The sequence below is a fragment of the Myzus persicae genome, unplaced genomic scaffold, assembly GCF_001856785.1.
Source record: "Myzus persicae strain clone G006 unplaced genomic scaffold, MPER_G0061.0, whole genome shotgun sequence".
In the NCBI taxonomy this organism is placed as follows: Eukaryota; Metazoa; Arthropoda; class Insecta; order Hemiptera; family Aphididae; genus Myzus; species Myzus persicae.
In genome coordinates this window covers 270,178-292,786 of record NW_019101823.1, presented here as the reverse complement: position 1 = coordinate 292,786, position 22,609 = coordinate 270,178, and the positions used below count along the sequence as shown (strand labels likewise).

At 29.2% G+C, this 22,609-nt stretch overlaps 1 protein-coding gene across 2 annotated transcripts in view; it reads left to right on the top strand.

Annotated features, from left to right (window-relative positions):
• LOC111030534 (probable nuclear hormone receptor HR38) overlaps positions 1–22,609 on the top strand; it is an 86,083-nt gene that overhangs the window by 9,896 nt on the left and 53,578 nt on the right. The window lies entirely within an intron of this gene.

Below are 22,609 nucleotides of genomic sequence, written 5' to 3'. Positions count from 1 at the left end.
TCTATATTGTAGTATATAGAAGTAGTCCGGGATACCTACACGATTAACATCGTGACGAACACAACCCGTGAGTAAAATTAGAGTTATAGCTCAAACATCGAAATGAATTTAAAAAAATCAGAATCGCAGTATCGCCTGGGATGAACCGTTGTATTTTAAGTACCTACTATTCGTTTGTTGAATAACTATTCTTGCATTTAATATTTACCTACTGAGTAGTGACTCTTAGTATTTTTAATAGCAAAACAATCTAAGTAACCTAAGTATCTAAATACTAAATACTTTTAATTTGCACCTTTTGCACTTTTTGGATCAGTTAAAATGCTTCAATAGCATTTTAAAAATATTAGTGTAGCCAGGTCAGTACACCCTATTTATACAAATAGATGAATATAAGATATCTTTAGAAAAATATGTCTCTGCTCAGAAGAGTTTTTCTTATTAAAATATGGTACATCATTGAATTCAAAGTTAAAACATCCATGACCAACTCATCAGTCAATGGTGAGGTACACACTACTTCTCAGTATCTCACTATATAGCAGAGCGAATTTTTCGTTATTTTCCCACAGATATTTTTCTAATTCTTTTAAATGCAAGTTTGTGTTTTTTAGGACTGGTTTAACGAATATGTTAATATGTTCATGAGAGCTGAGTAATTTTTGAAAAAAAGAGAGGAGGCTTGAAAAATGTAAGCTATATAAGTGATAACTTATAGAGGGATCTCTGTGTATCTCCGTCTTACCATTTCAACGAATAACTGGTAAAATATAAATATGAGAATAGGTTTGTAGACGTTTGCGAAAAAATCCTCTGGGTCCCTTTACGCACATAGTATCTATTAAACATTAGGTATGTGATGTATAAACGACCACTGAATTCAGAATATGCAGAGATTATATTTTATCCACCATCCAAAAAAACTATAACTATTTTGTTACAGACAATAGTACAATACTCTGTACAGAAACTCAACAAATTATCTATGCCATCCCCATTAATATGATATATTTATGTAAGTATAGATATCATGTTTTAAAATAATTACTCCGTTTTAAAAGAGGACCCTACACCCGTATGTGTTGTCTCCGTCTTACAAACGTACAACATATCAAAAACTGTTTTACGCAAAATAGAACCACTCAAGCTGTAGTCCAAGCGGAGCAACCAAATTTTCACACTATAAATAAGAGAATATTTACAGTGCAACTTCGTTTTATTTTTTCGATATCACAAATACAAGAAAAGTTATTCAAGTTTGAAAAAATGAATTTATAAGCAATAAGAACTTTTCTTGTATTAGTGATATCGAAAAAAAAGCGATGTTGCACAATAAATGTTCTCATGTTTATAGTGTGAAAATTTGGTTGCTTAGCTTGGACTACAGCTTGAGTGGTTTTATTCGAGCAAAACTGTTTTTGATATGTTGTACGTTTGTAAGACGCAGACAACACATGCGGGTGTAGCGTCCTCTTAACAATATCTCTGTTCATTATCGGGTCCAATACAATTTTAAAAAAATATATACAAATAAATATTTTTTTTTCTAATATAATTAATACCAGCGTTTCCCAAACCATGGGTCTCGACCCTATAATGGGCCTCTAAGTTTTTTTGATGGAGCGTGACTCGCGGTTACGATTACTGTTATTTTAGCCGCAAATTTTTATCTCTGTATTGTATTGTAATAATGTGTAGTCCAACTAGTATTGTAGAATGTACGATGGAATTTTTTTTTGCATGGGGTCGAGTACTCAATAAAGATTAAATTTATGGGTAGCTATTGCAAAAAGTTTGGGAAACACTGGTCTATACAAAATGTCAATACAATTTTACCGACCCCTAAATAGAACAAACAAATTTCTGGCAAAGGCCTACCCTTTTCCCATATCCCTCCTTAAAATATGGGATTGAAAATACTTGCTCTTTATTGCATTTATCTCCGTTTATATTATTTTTTTTTCGTTCAATCAATATAGATGAGATATACGATGTTAACGAAAATTATTGTTACGGGATGCCAAGTGATATGTTAGGTATTATGCAATTATTCATAATATTTTTGTTTTTATCCAAGCTTAAAATATCTGTTTTTAATTTCTTAAAAATCTGAGATAATAGATTATACTAAAATTTAAATCACTAATTTTTTTATTGGGTTTTTATAGAAATCTATCATTTAGCTCGTTAAGTTCGTTATATGAATCTTAAAGGTTATGCTACAAACTAGTAGAGCATTGTTATATATCACAACTTTATTCCGCAAGCTGTCCACTACCTACATTTATAGTATACAAAATCAATAATTATAATGTATATCGGTGATTAAAGTATTAAAAAATATAGTGGGCAGCAGAATTGAGTACGTTGTTTACCTGAAAAAACGTCACCGATCATTACTTTATGTTTTTACATTTTTACTTTTCATGATATTTGTTTAAAAAATTAATTTGTTATAACTTATATTGCATTGTGTCCCTAATTTTAACTTTAAGGGATCTGCACGTGACTTGTTTTTTTATAAAAACATTCCTTAGAGGAAAAACCATCATGTTTAGTAGAGTAATCAGATTTTGGTATATTTTTTTTTTGTTAGAAAGAAGAATACTTCTTAGGACACATTGGACTTTGATTTAAAAAATTCTATTTATAAATCCTCTAATAAGAGTTTAAATTTTACAAGTTTTCACAAGGTAATAATTTTTATATTATTTTTGTTTTTAGCAATGTAATCGAAAATTGAAGGATCTATAAGAAATATTCTTCTTTTTAATAAAAAAGATTTAAAAAATCTGAAAATTCTATTATGTCTGAAAATTATTTCTGTGAAGTAATTTTTTTGATATAGGGCACCGTACCCACCCTCCTTCCCCGTAAATAGGTATCGGGGAGAATATTATTTAAAAGTATTTTAATAAAGGTGGCAACTAAAATATAAAATATAATTTTCAAGTTTTCAAATATAAATAGTAGGGTCTATTTTAGCAACTATAGATATAATTAAAAAATAACAGTTAACATATTTTAATATTGGTATACCCATGAACATAAGTTATCACATGAAAACTCGATACACCCAATTACAGCGACCCACTACCACGATTTAAAATATTATACTGCTACAGGGTACCTATTACAGTATTTGATAAAGGTTTCTGAATTGATTTACGAAGTGACAACATAAAAAAGCTGTAGAAATAAATACTAAAACCATATGTCAAGATTTAGGACTAATTTTATACTATTTCATACATTTATGTCTGTAATTCCGGGTTTACGGTTCATTGTGCTATTACTGTTTCGAGTGAAGTACATAGTTGTTTGCTAATATATATTATATAGGTATAACATGTATCACATTGCCAAAAGCCGATGGCTAATCAGTATAATATTATCTTAATTGTGCGACGCGGGCTAACGCGCGACACTCTTTAGGTATCTAGCTATACTCACTGTACGTGGGCTACGTACACATTACCACGGGCAACGTTTTTGCGTTCATTGACTTTTGACGGAAAGCAGACAAGAGTGGAGAAGAGGAGGGAAAGAAAAGAATATAAATAAAAATAAATAAATAAATAAATCGTTGCGTCGTCGTTTGGCATACGTCGATGGCGACGGTGCAGATGCGCCGACTAACACCTCGTGTGCAAATCGTCGTCATGTGCTCTATAGTGGAAAAAAAGGCAAAAGAAAGAAAAGAAAAGAAAAGAAAAGGAAAGACAGGGGAAAAAATCCATCGACAAAAAAGCGACGGAAAGAGGGGAGGATTGGAGGATGGAGACGAAAATAAAAGAATGATTGTGTGCGATCGAGAATCGACGTTAAATCGGTACCGATCTATTTTGGTCTGACGCGCGCGCGCGCCCCGATGCACCGCGCCCTGCTGCATCACGCTGCAGATAAATGCATTTGCACTGTGACCGTAGGCTGTGCACCGGCGGTGGCGTCCAGTTGGTCACCGCAAAACCTGTGTAGTTATATTATTTAGAATTACGAGTTACAAAGTGTAACTTACAACTAAGTGACGTCTCGTGGACGTACATGGTTATCCATTTTACAATATTAAACATTTATACATAATATACAGGCTGGTTTTTTAGGAGTGCTCATCCTATTGTTATGCTTAAATTGAGCATAATTTATTCAAATTCTAATTTCTGGTTTTCGTTATGAAACTCGAAGACCATATTTTCGAATCCATGAGATTTTTTTACCGCCACGGACGATCCTGCAGCATTGGTACCTTTCTTGTAACAATTATACAAACTTCTATTTTTCAAATAGGAACCCAACTTTTTGTTCTCAACTATTCAGAAAATATTTTTTTGAGAATTTGTGTGTATCTACATCAAAATTCAAGCTAGTAATTTTTTAGCTATATAACTACTATGACTGAATAAATGTTCTATTAAAGGAGAACATGGAACGTATGCTTAAAAACTCACCCTACATAGATAGTGTATATATTATATAATATATATGTAACTCATTTAATACCATTTTACATGATAACTTATTAATTATTATTGTTTATGAGCTTAAAAAATACCACATTTATAATTAAGTAACAATTTTGTTATTACTTTTATAATTATAATATATTATTATCTATTATTATTTTACTATGTTTTTTTCCGATAATAGACAATGGCCTTCGAAAAATGAAAATCCATCGTAGGTATTATGGTGCAAGTGAGTAGGTGACATGTATATATCTGTACCTATCATTATACTAAACAGGAACGATGGACTTTTGTGCTTAACACCATTTTAGTTAAAATCACCTAACTAAATAATTATTGAGTGCCGGTGTCCACCGACATTTCTGCAAGTATAAATATAATAAGCTATACTAATACTATACGTGGACAAAAACTCACTGAAAAATATGATGAAAAATGTTTATTATTTCTACAATATAATATAATAATAGATAGGTAGGCATCTGTACCTATGCGTATTGCTTAAACTGGTTGCTGCTTTACATTTGTATTCTTTTGTCAAATATTCTTCAAACAATATTTCTAAAATCACATTTACTTCCCACAAGATGTTTCTCCTGATATGTCAAGTGCGTAAAATGCACGAGAAATAATTCTCGTTAAAAAATATTCTGACATCGGTATCTGATTCAATATTTTATATTTTATTTTAAACGTAAAAAAAATAGTTTTTATTTTATGTGTATAAATAGATTTTTTCTTCAGTAATATTGATGTTTACATAAAAAATAGTTACATTTATATACACCTACATATTATTATTATTATCTTTTTTGTTTTTAATAATTATTCGGGAGCCACTACAACATTGTGAACAGGCGAAGGAAACCTCTGATCTCTATACTATAGTGCATTATCCATGTCATATTTACGTATTTTATAATATTTAGTAAAATAAACAACGATAATGTTAGCCATATAGTAGAACATAATTTATTAGCTACAACAGTGAAACATATTTTTACATTATATATTTGTTTATATCTTTATAATTCAATAACCTAAATACATATTACATTATTAGGTATAGGTACCAACATTGTCCAGGTACGATGAGATTCTGACCGAGCGATCGGACTGTAGCCAAACTTAATTTCGATTCTTTTATCCAGTGTATATTTTTATGTTTGCTTGAGTCGTAACTCGTAAACCATTGTAAAATGAACAGATTTGTCCCATTCTAAAACCATTGTGTTTTTATTTTTATAGAATTACTTTTTAAAAGACTGACTCGTGTCACCGAGTGTAAAAACATATTTTCACAATAGATACATTGTAAATCTTCAATATCAATTGTAAGTTTAGTATATATTTAAAATAAATCTACACACTTACCTGCAATATTGTCAATATTTAAAACAATTTATAAATGCATGTATATAATATATATATATCGAGCAGATATAGTGTACAAGTAATATACCAAACATGTTCATCCCCCCCCCCTACATTTTTTCATTTGATATATTATATTATATTAAATATGGGTGGATGGGTATTGATAGAAGAAAAATAGGACATTTATAGGTCGGTATATAACAGCAGTGTAATGAGGGGTAGGTAACCTAAAATTAAAATACCTATTTTTTTTTATGATACACGTCATTGATATTTGTATAGGTATACAATTTGCAGGTTTATTTTAATTAATAAATAATCTTCCGAGCAATTTTCTTAATTTTTAGTAAAACTTGTTATTTTTTTTATTTTTTGGCTGCCATTTCGGCTGAGCTACACGTATAGCTGCTCATCGACATGTACACAATAAAAACAAGTAGATAGCCTGCCTGATAATAATATACTGCTCACATTATCACAAGCGAGTCTCATATATAGTTGACATTTTTAAGGGGCAAATAAGTGAAAGGGATCAGCTAGAAAAGATGTAATAATGGTATAAAAGATCTTAGTTTAGACACGACACTACACTTAATTTGTCTACTGACGATCGTACGTAGCAACCGGCTTCAACCGCTATATGTATTTCTAAATACTAGCTGAAGTTATAAACTACAAACTAACATAACATTTTTATTAAGTTAAGAGTTGTATGGAAAACACCAAATATCTCAACTATTCAAATTTATATAAATTCCGTTATCGAAAAATAATAATAATTTTCTTATCGGTATGCGATATACGTGTTAAACTATATAAATTATAATTATAACTATAGAATCATTTTATAATAACAATATGTCTATAGAATCATTAGTAAATATTATTACTATTATTTTTTTTTTTGAAAGGATTTTTAAAAATTAGTCCTCTAAGGGGGTAAAAGTTGGTTTTTTTATATAGGTATATAATACGCGGGCAACGCCGTGACGGCACAGCTCGTAGAGGTTATTATAAAAAAAACTACTAGAAATTATTATATTTAAAAATTAATTATCATAGACCTATTATCCTTAGTCTAATACCATAGTTACCAAAAATCAGATTTTGAATAACTGCATTGTTGATTTAGTAGATAATTTCAGGCCCGGCTCGAGCATTAAGACTTAAAAGTAATATAGGTATACAATAAATGCAATCAAACCTCCATTTCACCGATCTACGTCTTTGTTACCTTCTCGTCCAATTTTTTTGCAAATCATACAAATAAAAATAATCATAACTACCTACTTGAACAATGTCTTACATTGATATGGAGGCTAGACATATGATGTTGGTACTGGAAAATGCTATATAGTATCATCATAATATACTCTTATGTCGGTATCAACTATTTTGCAAACCGATCGGCTTGTGTAGGTTAAAATACTTATATAATTTAGAAAACAATTTTTCTACTCGATGTAAAACACGCACAATTTACCTCAAAATAAGTTTTCCTGTAAAATTCGTGTTCCCGGTAAGTATAAATTGTATTGTGCACTTATCCACATGATGAGCAAACAGAAGGCCGACTACGCGATTTCCGAACAGCCGTCTTACTTATTATTATATTTGCGTATGTATAAAACGTGTCCGCAGATAGGTATATAAATTAATATTAAAATATGGATGTATTACACTATAGGTGTTGCATGCGGTGTGTTTAAAAAAATATATGATGATTTATTTTTGTGCATGCTTATGCTGGATCGATAAATATTATTACTTTGACAAAGTGACGAATCAACAAGTGCAATCACGATGATTTACCTATGTATCAAAGCACCTATAATATATAGGTGTTCAAAGTTGGAAATATTCCATGTGAACAACTTTAGAAATTGGATGTTTTCCTTTTATTTTCAGTTATACTGATGAAAATCCCAGTATCAATTTCTTTAACCATATAATAACCATTTAAATATCAATAAAGACTAGGTAATTAAGTTCCTTGTTATAATTCATATTGTAATAACACAGAACATAATAATATTATGGAAGTGTTCTCTGATTGAATTTGTTTCAATACATTTATTTATTTTATAAAATACATCGATAATACAAGTAAATATTGAATATTTGAAAGTGAATCTTTACTTAAAATAATTACATTTTTTCATATTAATTAGTGAATTAAAATTTCCAATTAAATTAATAACTTGGCTTTTTAAAATTAATTTTTAAATAAAACGTTAAGTTAAAAATGTTGAATTCATGTTTATACATATCTATGTAAGACTAAATTGTAGTTAAAGCTATTAACTAATTAATTAATGTTTAATTTAATCACTCCATGTCATATACACAATAAATGATTTTAAATAAAGATAAAAAATTAATGACTATATTTATCCATATTAATTTAATAATTTAATTGACACAAACGAGTTATTGCCAAAACCATTACAGCTAATCAGCAATAAGAAAGAATAGTATGTACATAAAATGAATTTTCAACAAAATATTTAGGTAATTATATTTTAAAGAAATTGAAAATTGTACTATATAACGTGCGCCCGAGCAGTGAATTCAAAAAAATTTCAAATGTCCATATTGATACCCAAACCTATCATAATATTATTTAGTGTTTACCTCTTCTACTTGATCAGTAACTTAACTGCATCAAAAACTTGTATACGCTATTGTAAATATTACATTGTAATATTATGAACCAGTCTATTGTGTAATTTACCAATTTTTATCGCATATTTCATGAATCTTAACAAATTAGGTTCATAAAAACGTTGTACACATGCAAAGCGATATATTATATATATATCTGTCTTATACATTTTTTAAATATTTAAAGAAAATGTTTGATAATTTTATGTTTGATGAGACTTTCAAACACTATCGTCTTTGTACAGTTAATTATAATATACAGTTCTAAGCAGTCTGCGAGAGACTCAATTCATTTTTTTTAATTGTTCTCATTATTTACAACTGTGTAAACAGTTGAACTGTTCATACTTTTTAATAGATTTTCTAGCGTAATTGTGTAAGTACGCACTGACGAGTAAAATTGAAAACTGATAAACACTATACGACCAGTCGGACGAAATAATGTACCCAATTCTCGTTTAAATGTATAGAGCAGTGTCTGCCTTGATGGCCATAATTTGTCAGTCACGCGTAAGTCGTACGGAATACGGACTATATATATATATATGTATAGGTACTCATACTCAAGCATACACTAGTACTATTAGTCTGTAAAGTGCATTATTAATAACACACTGTACTTAGGTATGTATATTATACTATTATATGCAGTCAGTAGTATATTTATTTTACCCTCGGAGATATTATATGGTTTTAGATTTATAAAATATAGTATCAAGTGTATAACATTATTATGATTAATCTCCTGAACTACAGTGAGTCGGTGAACGGGTTTCTCCTTTTACATTTCTTGTAGATATAGGTGGTATACATCTCACCTTGGCCCTTCGCCACAGTTACACTCTTATAGACTTATAGTATACCCGTTTAGCCGCGCCATTGGATGATTTAGATTGGTCTGGGTATCCCTAATAAAAAAAAATTCTTAAACTAATCGGCTTTCATAGTTTTTTACAGAGAACAGTAGGTAGGTATACGAAATCCAGACACGACCGATATTTTTGATCTACGATCTGGATCCGCCATTGAACAGAGATCTCCTTAACACGGAGTGATTATTTAAAATTGTATCGAATTATGAAATTTAAAATAATTTATAGGTTGTCATAAAAAAAAAAAAAACATAGACAATTGTAAATAGTTGAACATATTTTCAAGGTTTCTTCAAAGTTCAAACTGTTGGGAATGTTTTTCTTTTTTTATCAACCTTACAATTAACCAAGGTAATAAATGGTTTGAATGAAATAAAAATCACTCATGAGGGATTGAAATACACGAACAATAATTACTGAATATTTAATTATATAATATAGTTAGTGTTCCTTATCCACTATTTAGTGACCCTTGATTGGTCCATTGCATTTTAAATGTTTTACTGAATTTTTAAAAGTTTAATTAATCTATGCACGTTTTCAATGCAACTCGGCATCAGTAGGTATATTATATATTATAATATACCAAAAGAAAAATATAATTTTAAAATTTTGTTGTCTGTGCTAAATTTTACGTTATTCTAAGTTGTTTATACCAATTTATTAAAATTATATATTTTTTTCTATTTTTTTTCCTCACTCGGATAACTCTGTCCAAATACATAACTAAATCATATTAGGTATATTTTTATATATAATAGGTGACTGGTATATATATAATATATAAGTTGTTGTACCTATTGACACCAAACACGTTTGAATGTTATATTATGTAAAACGCATATACAATGTATCGCAAAAGTTTTTCTTTCTTTTTTTTAAGTACCAGCAACTTTATACTTTCATATTTACACCACTACCAGCTATTCATATAATGTAAATAGCTGATAAGTGAATATTGAGAAATGGCATTTTTCGTCATGAATTTTATAAAATTTAAATTGTTTGTTTCCACTTAAGAGGCACCAACGGCAGTATCGAAATTGGAAGAGTTTCCTATATCTTTTACGCTGTCATAGATATTAATATTTTACCAGAATAATTCGACAAAATAATGTGCTAAATACTAACGTGGGTTTTTTTAATAACTTTTTCAACACTCTATAATATACGTATTCTGTGTATTATTTTAATTTTAAGAAATAATGCATTTTTTCAAATTACATTATATAATAAGTGTAAGTTTAGTAAAGACCCAAACCGATGTATTAAAAAAATATATATTGGGCTTAGTTTTAGTACAAGTTCTAGGAAGATGAATGGTGAAAATATTTTTTTCAGCGTCCGTATCGACCACTGCAGCTCTATTGGGAATACTCATAGTAATTTTTATGGTACCTATGGTATCATTTTAGAAAACATAATTAAAAGGAATGATTCATCAAGGGAGCCAGCAGAGATTTAAACTATGTGGGGTAGCAAGCTCAAAAATCTCTGATGACATATAAGACTTACTCTTATATGACGCAACATATACTATTTATTTTGTTTTTACAAGTGATAAAATAGTTAATATTAACTAAAATAGATATTCTTCCCCCCGGCACCACCCACGAGAGCCCAAGTGAATCATAAGTATTTATTACTACCTATTTACAACATATATATATATATACATTATGCATGTAATCAAAATTAAAACCAAATTTTTTTAAATCGAATCTTGAATTTTTTTAGTATTATTTTCAAAATATAATGTCATGATAATATTTTCAAGCATTGAAAGTTTTAGATAAACTTGAACTACACAATAATTATTACCTATTCAAAATATAGACTAGGGACCAATATTTTACATTATTGAAATTACGAATAATGATCATTGTACTGTGTAGATACAATTGTTTGCCATAAATCATTTCGATTAAGACTTTATTTCTAAATAAATTGATTTCTAATATTACTAATATTGTAACATTTATTAATTATGAATTAAATACACAATTTTATCGGCCAAACTACTTATCAAGGTTAGGTTGTTACATGTTGTACACTAAATGCATATTATATTATATAACTTACTAAAATGTATTTAAAGGAGTCGCTTGTTAATTACGAAATCAGGATGCTAATAAGTGCATTGATAATGTTATCTAACAGGAAAATTATTGAATTTCTTGATCTGTATTCATTAAAAAGAGTTATTTTTTAAAAAAATATCTTGCATTAAAAACCACAAAATAAAATTCGATCCTTTTTGGCCGTGTGCCAAAGACAATATAATGTACACCGCGATTGATTTGTGTGCTTTAATTCAGTTTCACTATCCCTACAACTATTTCATGTCAATAACAATGATTAAAATATTTTATTGTCACACATGCAAATGAGTTATTTTATGCTTTATTATATAAAGCCACGTGTGGCTGGTTAAAATATGTACAAGTGTACAATATAAATAAAATAATAAATAATAATATTATTATGTTTGTTTGTGCAAGTTATTATCTCGTGGCACGAAAAAATAAAGAACGTACTATTATATTATTTTTGCAACCACAGCAGTTCGTCTTGAAGGACTATGCGATTTACGAAAACGTTTTGATAGACCCACAATCCACATTTTAAACGATTGTTTGTGAGAAATATCTCATACTGTCTACATTTCACACATATTATTATTAATTAATAGTTATTATATAGATATTTTGTCTCATATCAGGACAGTTGCTTGTAATCGATTTCGGATTAGCTACACAACTCACAGTTTATTACACCACAGGGTCACAAAAATCCTAGATCTCCTAGACATTTTCTGAGTTAGACATGTGCATAATATTATAATATTACTATTATTATACACACGTGCTCTTAATTATTGATCGCAAAAACATATCTAAATTATAAGCTGTCCACAAGTGTGTCCGCAAAAATGTTCTCACGTTTGGTTGGTGGGAGGAGAGTGGGACAATGTCTTCGTCATATTATGACCATAGTAATTTTTTTACAGTGAATACTATGCAATTTTAAATTTTCGTATGGTGTATACAATTAATAAATTGTAAACTTAGTAAAAAATCGACGAAACTACTGTATTTTAATCACGTGTGAGAGCACAATAATCATTTTGTTCAGTGTTTATACTTCTTAAATTATAAAACTATTATATAATAATCAATAATTTTATTTACTAAAAAAAAAATAACTTTCAAAAATATAATATTTTGGGTACCTACGAAATTGATATGACTAACGATTGAAAGGCATGGGCTCCCACACCTCCTCCACCCATCCAACAGGTGCCTCTAATTGCCCGATTTCGATTAACGGGGCAATAATTTTTTTTCGTTAGTTGTTCATCGAGTTGAATAAGTTTGAAGAGAAAAAAATGAAGCTCTGCAAAAATATCACTAGACACACATTTTTACAAATAAATAAATGTATGTATACAATATATTATACACTCATATATAATAAAGTAATAAGTATTTATTTCTAAAAGTCCTACACAATATCTACCACTGATCCCAGGGCAAATAATAAGCCTAAGATCAGCCAACTGGGGATAAAAACAAAAAGAAGTTTTTCTTAATGAAATATAGATATTATATTATGGAGTATCCGCAGAGAGAGTTATGGGAGCCATCTATATTATACAGCTATATGCCTATATACAACTTAATATTTAAGTATTTTTCATAATTATATCTCAAACATAATACCTAATAATTCACGACAGAGACAGGTAATTATAATAGTATAGCTTATACTAAATAGGTATTATTATCTACCGGCTATTTGTAATGGTATATCAATTAATACATATATTTATAAATGACAATTTTTCTCGTAGGTATGAGTGCCTAGAAATAACAGTTATGCATATGTACCTATATGAGTCCTTTATTGAGCACCTCAATTTTTTTTTTTAAAATAACACGAAAGCAAAAATCTATAATTTTATTACTTTGTTAACTATTTTTTTCATCATGTAAAAACATAATATCTTAATCTTTGTCTGCACCTGTAGACTATCACTCATTGCGACAGTCTGTCAGAATTGCGTTACAATACTTTGGCTACCCATACATCGGGGTTTTTAGTTGGCTTCATTTCTTCTGTTTATATTTTGGGTACCTGGAATTTTCATAACGTATACCAGCAGAACAAATTATTTAATAATTTTTAGGTATCTCAGTGTAGTCTAAATTATTTAAAGTATAATGGTACCTACTACAAGTACCTTAGAAACATTTTTAATTCACGAAATTATGTAGAGTTATATTATTTTTAATATTTTGGTGATCTCATATTATCATGTCATATTTTAAGATATTTTTAGTCACATTTTAGTGCGTATATATTTTCAAAAACTTAAAACTCTATCCACTCGCACAAAAAAGTACAATAATAAAAAATAAAAAATTAGTTTTGAATTTTCAAAAATAGAAGTTTTAAAATGATTGACTCAATGGTTCATATATTTTTTTATGATGTACTTGACGTTTTCTAGGCGCGTATTGTGTATATTATTATTTTAATATTATTACCCGACACCGTAACATCTACCGTTATTACCTGCCACGTAAATAATCGTGTTACGTAAGGACGAATAATTATGTACATATTATATTTATTAATTTTTCGTCGATTGCATCGCCTTGTACTTTTAAAGTATTTATGTAGATCGATGTTTTTCTACCGCAGTCATCTATTTAGACAGTGTCTATTAGACACCGTACACATTCGCTATTTGGCCTACGCGAAATACCTTTAAACGTACATTTCAATGTCTTTCCTTTTTATTTGTCGGAACATATTATTTTTCCAATACCCGTTCAGGTGCTCATCCCTCCCCCGCCACACACTAACATTCACTGTCGTTATTATTTTGTTATTTACTTTCAAATATTATTGTTTACTCTAATTTTATTGTATATTATATGTTATTAAAATACGGTATTTTCTCTGCAAGGATTTTACAAATTCCTATTGAATTTCGAGTAGGTAAAAAATATATAAATACATAGTATTTATACTTATAATATAATATTATTATTATGCACCTATATGTATGTATACGAATTCCGTTGGACGCGTGGGGGATATAATAATATATACATACGCTTGAGGTAATAAAGACGCTTTGATGATTTAACTAATTTTCAACCGCATAACTATAAAATACGTTAGCAGTTTTTTCCATAGTCGCCGAAATTATTGTTTAATCTAAAATTCAACATGATTACACACATGTAGGTTGGTATATATGTGCAGGCATAATTACAGTCATTTTTAAAATCGCCTGTTCAAAATGATTTCTGATCTGGTGACTCCGATAACATATGAATTTTTATAAACACTGATTCAAACCACGGTAGTTGGTCAAAGACTGTGAAATATCACCATATTAGTGCGTAGACGGACTTCGAAATATTAAGTCATATTTGAGTATATATATAATAATACCATGTAGGTAATATATTATATTGGACCACATTGTTAGAACCCAAGAATTTATGGGGTCTATATCGTATTCAACGAATAACATGCATTACTAGGATATATTTTACAATATTATTGATTGAAGCGATATCAGGTTGCACAACATCTTGAGTTGTAGAGAAGAAAGCAATGGGAAACTACTACGCACTTACTATTCCTAAATAATCCAACAGTACAGTTTCAGAATTCTAGAGTAGTTAAATGTTTTTTTTTTAAAATTAATATCATTAAAAATGTTTCAGTATAATTCCGAAATTACGAGTTTGATATTTTATGTTTACATTTTAAAACATTTTTGTTAATATAAAAAACAATAAATTATTTATTTACATATTTATTTATTCAAACGGACTAATGTCCAATGACAATTTAAATACAAGTATAATGAAAGAGTTGATTTTAAATAGAAAAAATAAAAGGTGATAAATAACAGAACAGTTTTGTAGACTAATGAATTTAATGAAAAATAGTTCACTCGAAAAATCTAGTAATATGATTACAAAAATAATCAATAGAATAGTAATTAAATAAATCAATTATAATATATTATATACTTGTCAAATGTTGTTATTTTGTATAATTTTTCGTATTTTAATTATTTTCATTCGACAGGGTTTAGTCCTTCGCTGTCGTCCTTGAGGAACAAATCTCATGCATTCGGGGGTTTAGACAGTTAAACGTCAATTTTTTTTATTTATGATGCTGATCCTTCTGAAGTTTGAGGTTATGAGTGGAAGTTTTTGATCTAATTGTGTTAGTAATTGGTTTTAGGTTTAGTTTCTGTTTTTTAAACCAGGTGGTAATTTCGTTTAGAGATGATAATTGAAGTTATGGATTAATTAAGGATTAAGAATTGTTGTGTTATTAACAGACATTTCCATATGATAGTTTAAAGAATTGGATATATAATGACAGTAAATGTAAAATAGGTTTGATCCTCAAACTGAGGTAGGGAAAAATCGGTACCAACTCTGACATGGAATGTCCGATTTGCTTTAGAGAATTGTATGGTTTTGAACAGATATTTGAAAAGATTTCGAAAGATTAAGAATAACTCAAATTTAAGTAAAATCCCGTGGTGCTAGACCATACCAAACGCGTGTGTTAGGCTGAGAACCACAGTCATTGTGTATTTTTTTTTCTAAGTCAGATAAAATATTAGGTATATTTCTGGATATAATTTAAATGTTGTGAAATCAATCGTTGCGTCCATAACTATGTCAATAATTTATAATAGTCCACATAACAGTAACATCAATTAATAACATATTATATAGCCACATGGATTTTAAAAATTATACTTATACTTAATTGTATTGTCTACCTATAGATTTTATATTTCTATAGTACATTGCTTATAGACTACTACAGTACTACGATTATCGACTTATAATCGATGTGTCGATAATTTATATTGGATGTATTAAGAAGGAGCTAATTTTTTCCTGTTTCATTTTTCTTTTTTGGAGGACGCAAGTAGTATTATAGGTGTACATACCAAAAAAAAAAGGAATTCATCTTTAGATTTTAAATAGTTCTCATATCTAGTCTCATTCTCGCAATATTGATTTTAGAGACGTATAATATCAAAACCAATACAATTCAATAATTATAATTGAGGTCGATTGTTCCAAAAATCTTCTAAGACATTTTTCTCTCTAAGAAGAGCGAGAAAACCCATTTTATCGGGAGAAAAATTATCTACTTGAAGTCTTGAACATTATAGACGTATATCTATACCTATTCGAATTATCGCCACCATCGCATCGCGGTGACTGCACGATACAGATTACTGTGCCAACGAATGATATTTACGCGTTTATGCATATTAAATTGTTGTAAAAGCACCGTGTACATAATTATTATAAAAAAAAAAATAGGCAGGACGAGTGTTGAAAACATAAAATATATATATGCAACGCATCGCGTGCAATGCAGTGTGGTGCATGTGTACTCGTAATTGCCGTATATATATTATATACATACAGAGTGATTCGCACCTACACGTATTATGAGTACTAAATAATAACAAGATAAATATTACGTACATATTTTTGTAAATCAATTATTAAGGACTATTAACCAATAACTTCACAAAATTGATTTCATAATATTATTAAAAATGCGGAAACAATACTCATTAGAATTTCAACATTAAATACAACGGCACTTTAACGAAGTGGGAAAAAGTTTTAGATGGTTCTGAAAAAATATGAAAATTTGAAAATGTGGTCCTCAACAGTGTTTTTGAAATTTAAAAAATCCAAAAACGATTGAAATGTCCATTTTTGTTGATAGGTACAAAATCATCATGAGGGGTGAGCGTACTTGGCGAATCATCCTGTACATAATATAATGTACATGAAAAAAAAATCTAACGTGTCGCTCGCCAATATCTATATTATGCCTGCGAATAATCGTCGTGTCGGACTAATGACTATTATTAAACGCGTGTCTACATTATAAAAATAATGAAACCGGCGGTGGGTATAGGCTGCAGGTGTTATAATAATAATAATAATAATAATAATAATATGGGCACAGTCTCGTTCGGAGCGGACGCTGTACGCCTGTTTGTACGCGTATTATAATGTTGTTTTTAAATAATGATTTGTGAGTACGACAATATAATATATACCTGAAATAATAGTCCTAAACTCATTATCCTCCACACTATACTATATAATATCGATATTATGATATTACGCATTTAATAGGCACTTTTCCGATCACTTTTCAGCGGGCATCGTGAAATACGACGACCACCGCTTACGCGTCGCACAACCGAGAGCACAATATATATTATTATACCTATATTACAGCTATTATAGTGGTGTGTACACGATCGCATTTTACCGTGCCGATGACGTTAAACGGCTATATTTATACTGTTGTACTCGCTCGACAGAGTGCGTATAACTGCCACCACCGGTAGCGATTGTTGTACAATTTATTGTATTTAGATAGTACATCGAGAATGTCATAAAATTGTCAGTCTATTTTAAAGGAGAACGTCCAATCGGCGGTACTCTATTAAATTTTGTCGGGTTTAACGGAATTAATTATCCATTGTTTGAGCGATTTCAGTATGGGTATTGATTTTGTATTAGGATCTGTGCCTACAATCGGTACGTCTCTGATGGAATTTATTTTCATTAGTAATTTAAGAATACAAGATATGATGTGATTGCAGTCATAGTTTCTTGGTCAACTCGTTCATTTTCTTTTATATCCTAATATATATAGCTATGCGCTCCTAAGTGACTTGGAAATCCAATAATGTTTGATTTCGTAATAGTTGTAATTTTGTAGAATAAAAATTTTTATTTTGTAGGCTAATATCTGATCGGTTGTACCTGTATATTTTGTATACTGTTTATTGCACCGAGAGAGTTCGTGTAAATTACCGACAACGTGAGTTAGCTGATCAATGGCTTGATGTTGATGAGATTAATCAGTTTTTAGGCTTTTCTTCTACAGTGCATATTTAAGTCATCTGCATAAACTGTAAATTGGACAGCTATATCGATATTTTTTTGTGACGCTATTGATGGATTTAAGAAATAAATACCAAAATTATAGATCCACGTGGAACTCCATTATTTATTTGAGGATAATGTTTTTAAAGGGTTTGGCCGGCTCTTACTTGGAACGTTCTTTTTAAATAATGAAATTATTGATACAATTTAACATTTAATATTTGTGAGATTGGTGGGATTAGCTCCCATGTTTTCAGTTTAATTTTCTTAGTAAAAATACGAATATAACAATTATATTTATGTTGCGTTTGTTAAAAATAATATTTTGAGTTAGCAAACGTGTTTACATTAGTTTTACTTGCTTTTAGTGCTTTATCGAGAATTTAAAGTGTAATCTTATCGAAATCACTAGCAAAATAGACACACACTTTTTTTAAAAATAACTATTCGATGCACTTATACATTAGAATATGTAGTTCAGTTGTACAGAAAGTCCAATATAATAAACTTTCTCAGACTATAATAAATATATGTATACTGGCTGCAATATCACAAAAAAATGCATTTAGATTTCAATATTTGTCAGAATAAAGTTGTTCTTTAACGTTTGCATGAATTAAATTAATTTGTTTTAGAAAATAATACTGTCAATAGATTATTATTATACATTGGTCGTACATGGCACGCTCCTATATAAATTGATTTTATTTTACAGTCTTGAGTACTTTTTTTCCTACAGATAACTCATGTAAGTAGCCAAGTAGGTATATAAGTGCACAGAATTATATTTATTAAATGCAATTATATGTAGTAACGGGATTTACAAATCGTTATAATTATAACTAATTACTGTTAACGTTAGAAAAACGGCTTATATTATACTTTTTAGTTTTCTTACAAGCTGAATTTTGAGTGGAAGTTTTATCGTTTGACAAAGTTTTGCACAAGTTCGGGCAAGTAGTTAGTATAGTGGTTTGTTTTGAAGCCCTTTTTATACAAACGCAAAGTCAAAAATATGTTTCTGACATAATTTTAGAAAGTCACATCAATAACCACGGACTACGGAGAGTTGATAGTTTATTATATATTTATAAAGTAAAATAATATATACATATATATATATAATAGAACCTAAGAAAACACAATTTGTGCATAAACTATTAAATACAATAAATTTTTAAAAACAAGTTCGTTAAATTGTACAGATTGATAAATACCTGAAGGTATAGATCGTATTTTTTACTGAAATTGATCGAATAAATATGAAAAAAATAATTTTTATAAATCTATAACCCTTTGAATATAAACTTATGAAAAATGTATCTCTTTCTTCTCAGTATCAATAACATTAGATTTTAAAATGGGAACATATGATAAAAAGGTCATACACTAATAAAACCATTTTATTTATGAATATTAGCTTTTAAAATTTTTATTTTTCGTTGGTTCGTTTGCGAGATAAAGCTCCTCAAAATTTGGTGATTCAAGAGGTTGTTGATTAAACTATTTATTAATTTGTAAAGACCAGGTGGTATAAGTCATAAATTCGATACCATTCAACCCAAGGTAACAATTAATAAGGGATAACTATTGTACTTTGAACCCGAATCATTTATTAGCATATCAACTATTTAGATACGCCTAATTACGACGAATGATTAGTAGAAAAAAATGGTTATTCGGATAGCTAGATGTTTGGGTGATGGTCGTTTGGGCGAAGGTAATAATTTTTACCAAAAAAATAATAGTCCGTTTGGGGGAGTGAAATTATTTTTACCTGTGCGAGGTAAAAACCGGGTGACAGATAATAATGATATTATTGCTAACCGTTATTTATCACTATTATCGAAAAAAAGATTACGATTCAGACATTAGTGTCTTGAACTCTTGAATAATACTGTCATGTACGAGTATTTAAAAATTAATTCTAACAATAGTAGTCAGTTGTAAGTTTTTATATTTTTGTACATTTATAATGGATTTAAAAATCGAGCATATTTTAACTACGAAAAGAGGTAAAAGACGTATATATTATATAAGCATTTTCATACTGCTCAAACGGTATTTTTAATAGGTTGTGGCACCACCGACTATAACACATCCTTAAGCCACCAAACTTTAAGGAACTGCATCTTGCAAGCCAAATAACGAAAAATAAAATATTTAATGGGTATAAAATTCATAAAAAAAATAGTTTTATTAATTTATGACCTTTTTCATATGTTCCCGCTTGAAAATCAAAATAAGTCACTAGTGGTTTCACCAATAAATATAAGGGTGAACAAAATTAAAACATTACACAGTTTTAGAAAAGCATAAATCTAAAAGTTAAATAAAAAAAAAATTCAAAAAAAGTTAATACTTTTTGAAATAATTAGTAAACCCTCTTAAATGGATCACCTTGTATACTGTCAAAAGCGGTCATTTACTCGTGGCGAGCGATTAGATATTATATTATCACAATATATTATTATGCTTCGAGCCAGTTGCGGAGGGAAATATCAAATTTTTTGAGGCACAGTATAAAATAATCGTTGACATTCACCCCATGACCAGACTAAAAACTCTGCAGTACTGTGTCGAGTGTATGGTGTACCTCGTCATTGATTAAGTCACCGTAATTTATACATATTGTGTTAAATTTTAATTCAGTGACAGATCATTGCATACGAAAAACAATTCTGACCGAAGACAGTCTGTCTGTCTATATAGGACGTATTACTAAGGAGTAGTCATATTGTATTTTAGACTGAATTAATATTGTTTAAGAAAACATTGCATTTATTATATCATTGTTGATATGAGATTATAATAGGTATTATAATTTATAATAGTATTTGCATGTTAGGTATATTATTATTGAGTCAATACTGATTTACCACTTACCGTTTAAGAACGGTGTGATTTTAGGTAAGTGGTGTAAATATACAATTATAGCATACAATTAATCCAAATGAATTAAAATAGTCATTGCGTGAGTACATGAAATATAATAATGTATCTACGCAAATATCCCGTGTCGCCTTGAAAAATATTTTTGAATTACAATAAAATAACTTAACCTGCAGTTATTCGTATGGCTTAAACACCTTAAATAGTTTATGTCTGAACTTGAAATTTCTTTAAGAAAAATGCCGTTTATATATTTTTAGATTATTTTGTTCCAACATGAAGAAAATATAAGGAACCCCCATTGCCTTAATTTTTCTAAAGTTGAACGTTTTATAAATTTAAAAGCCACAAAATAATTGCAAATTTTAGTAAATTTGAACAAAATTTGATCTTGAAATGCTTATGAAAAAAGTGTAATATATTTTAAAGTTTATTGACCAAGCAATAAATTTCTCGGTATAATTTGAGAAAAAACAGCAAATTTCTATAAATAGCTCAAAAGAGGTTCAAAATATATTGAACATTTTACCAACCATAGAAAATATTAATATAAATATGCTTTGTCAAAAATGTCAAGTATCTATGGTCTTTCGTTTTTTTAAATTTAATAAAATAAGAAAATTGATTTTGTCAAAAACTTTTCAGTGATTAAGAAAATTACTAGAAACTTTTTACTTTTGATCATAGTTATTACATTTGACTAAGTACCACTTTAGTATCCGGAAATATGCTAAGTGCAAAATTGAAACATTTTTTCTACTCTGCAATAAGTGTGTTCAATGAAAACAATGACACACTCTTCACAACGATAAAATACTGAAATGCAAGTGCCCAAATTATCCACGGTGAAAATCTCGCTAGCGACATTCATCTACCTACAGTCGTCTACATACCTTAAATAGGCACCTTGTATATATTTACCCTCCCTACGAAGTCGCGGGTCTCGTGCTTGAAATAAATACCTTCACGCCGCCACTAAAATGTTGAGCTAGGAAGAGGACGGAACACGCCATGCGTATATATTATTACTACCTAAAAAAAAAGTGTTAAATCTTTCGCGGGCGCTGGGTCGTCGTCGACTGCAGCTCTGTTTCCGTCGCCACTAAAAAATCGTTCGGTCGGGGGTCGGTCGTACAATTGCGACGATTACAAGCACAATATTTTTACTGTACAATTATAATTATTATCATTATAATATAATATACACTCGACTACTCGAGTGCATTATAGTCGATCGACTTAAAACGATATTATTTATACAATACGCTGAAACCCGAGAAGCGCGCATGTCAAAACAATAAAACACAACATCATATTATATTATTATTATTATTATTATTATTATTATTATTAT